This window comes from Scophthalmus maximus, chromosome 5 (assembly GCF_022379125.1).
Source record: "Scophthalmus maximus strain ysfricsl-2021 chromosome 5, ASM2237912v1, whole genome shotgun sequence".
NCBI classification, from domain to species: Eukaryota; Metazoa; Chordata; class Actinopteri; order Pleuronectiformes; family Scophthalmidae; genus Scophthalmus; species Scophthalmus maximus.
In genome coordinates, this window is record NC_061519.1 from 25262894 (window position 1) to 25266229 (window position 3336).

Genomic DNA, 3336 nt, shown 5'->3' on the forward strand with positions numbered 1-3336 from the left:
CAGAGACTTGTCCTTTTATTTTCACGTCCGCAGGCACCAAACATGCCACTGCCCTCACTCGTAAGACTCCAAAAAAACATTTAAGATGCTTGAGAACACACACACACACACACACACATATATGTATTATTAAACATGGCTCAGTTGTACATACAGTAACGTCGAAGATGGTTTTGCTGTTAAATCAAAAAATCGAGTAAGTCTAGTAAGTCTCATTATTTCCAAATCTGACCAAGTGCTGTCATGCTCGTGCAACTTCAAAGACACACAATGACACTATTAAAAATATAATACACAAGGGGCTGCATATTAGAAATGAGATTCGACCTCGAGGTGGCGCCAGATATCAACACATCGCGTCACGTCGGCCGTTCAGTCTCCTGAGCATCACTCGGGCTAAAGTTCAGGCCTTCTCACTTCACACCGTTTCCTCTAAGTGATGATTGAATTCAGTTTTCTAATCTCCAGATTTTTTGTTCTCCATAAAGACCTATGAATTATTTAAAATAACGCCCCCCATTTCGAAATGTTTAAGAAACAAAACAGACAGACAGGTGAAAACTAGGAAAAAAGAATCAGCTGATCATAATCCCTTAGTGGCCAAAATAAAACACAAACACACACAAACATAAATATTCCATTAATTTCATTCTCACACTATCTCACACTAAAATATCTCAGTAAAACCCTCGCTCTCTCTTTCACACACGTGTATATATATATATATATATATATATATATATATATATATATAAAATATATACACACACACACACATATATATACATTCAGATCCTGAATCATGGTGCAGTGACGTTTCATCAAAATCCCAGAGTCCGATGCAGAGAGAAGAAAGAGATGAACTTGTGTTACGTCCCAGTCAGACGTTAGACAAACGACTACATTAAAATGAAACACCGACGCCTCATCACCCTCCTCCTCGGGCTAAAGGTCCGTCTCCCCTCTCCCCCCCACACTCTAATTCATCCCTTCCTTGGTTCACGGTCCTAAGAGTTACAACTCTTCACAGGGGCGTTTCTAGGGACATCGGGGGGCCCCCCAGGCAATAGGGACCTGGGGGGCCCTACATGGAAACAGACAACCCACCGTGACGTCGCCTGTTGGTTTGTGAACTGACGTTTTGAAGACTCGATTTCCCGCATTTGACCAGCGAGATGTGGTTTTTTTTTTGTAAGTAGACGTAGACTTGGGGGGGGGGTGGGATCTGATTTAGACACCTGCAACCATTCACCGATTGGACGAACCAGCTGTCAATCACACAACCCAACGCATATACAATGCTTTTAACGGAACCGGAATTTACAAGATGAACATCATGCTGTATTGAAGAACTATCTAACCATGTTATCTATACCACTACATCCCTTGAGGGTCGTGGGGGGCTGCATGAGTCAATCCCAGCAGACATTGGGGCTTTGTAAGACAAATGGTAACAAACAAAAAGTTCAACTTACCTGTGCACAGTCCTTAGAGATGCACCTGCATCGATGCGCCGCAGCACAACTGGAGATGAGACGACGATGGAACAAAGATGCGAGACTCCAGGCGCCGAGCGGCCTCAGACACCAGACTGACGTCGCGGTCGGCCCCGTTCGCCCTCTGACTCATCGGCCCTTTAATGAGCCTGCCGGTTCCACAGCAGCTCTGCGGGGGGGGGGGGGGTGTGTGAGTGTGTGTGTGTGTGTGTGTGTGTGTCGGCTGTTCATCGGGGGCTCGGCCCGGTGATTGAACGCGGCGACTGCAGATGGAGATTATGAGGCGGCGGCTTGGGAGGAGTCAGGGGTGAGGTTGAATTGTCCTTCTTATCTCCTATTCCTTGACCTCAGTGGAAAACGTCACGAGGTCAAGGAAAGGTGTGAAGGAGGATTCCTAGGACTGAGGAAAAGCCGACAGCGCTGCTCAGAGAATCCGACTCGACTTTCACCATCCTACGTCATCACGCGACGGTGGATGTTGTTGGTGCGTCTGTCGTGGTGAAACTTCAAATTTTCGAAAATGGACTACATAACCCTCAGCGGCTCCATCGGCATGTCTCAGTGTTTTACCCCCGTGTGACATCACGTTATGATTCATATGTAACAGTAACTGACACGACGACGTGCGTCACGTTAAATGTCGCTGCCGCAATGAATTGTGGGGCGTCTAGATCTCCTTTCCTTCCCCCATAGGAAGCTCCAGTGTACCCTATGCCAAAGGAGATTTAGAGAATCCGAACAGCTCTCATCATGGACGCTGGGTCACGTCCAGATTTAGGAATCTTCCTCAGACAATTTGAGAATTCGACCGCACCCCAGAGCTCATGTAAGACGAGGAGGCCGGCGAGAGACTTCTTCATTAGTTAACGTCCTTCTTTTAACCCGACGCATCCTGTTGTCATCAAAAAGAGAGTAAGAGGAAAAGAGGTCTCACGGATGAGAACTTGCATCTAAATCATCAACAAGATTTTACACGACAAGCGACTCTCGATAACCGATTGGCTGGACAATTTCATTTCAACCAATATTCAGGAGGGAGGCATCATCGTCTAACAGCTCCGTCGTGAACTGTGCACCCTTCATCGTCCGCACAGAAGCATAAACGTGTCAACTATCAGATCTGATATGACTGTTGATTATGATATCATACCACAATTACATATTTTATTTTTTCGGAGCTTGAAGAAGAAAGAAAAATGTGTAATATACAAATATCTATCGTCTGGATTTCGCATTCAACGCTTTACATGATTCTGATGAATGTAGCCAACGTTCCTCGAGTCTGAAGTTTGAATATAAAACCACTAATCACTTTCCTCACATTGAATATAATATATATTTCCACGTGTTTGAATCTACACGAAGCCAAACAAGAGGATAATGTTTCACGGAACAAGGCCACCTATCAACAGAGCCAATCAAAAAGCCAAAATGTAGGAATGATAATCTCAGATAGGTTTCATCACTTCCATGCAGAGGTGAAGCTGCTCAAAACACAAACCGGGCAAATCCATTTTTTTCTGTTAATGTACTAAGACTTGACGAAGATTCTACTACAGATGTTTATTATCCAACTGCAACGAGTCAAAAAATAGAAATATAGCCATAAAATTAAGAGCTAGAAGAGAGGAGATTATCAAACCTTTTATTTGAAGCTGTTTGATTTTAGGGATTTCTTTGAAATGTGGCTCGTTTGTTCTGAAAAAGTCAAAGCTACTGGACACGCGCAGCAGCATTTAGCCGGAGGTCGGGGGTCATTTCTTGCTCCATCACCTGACGATGGATTGGAGGACAAAGACGACGGCAACAACAAAAAGAAGAGACATGTTGGTCAAAACAC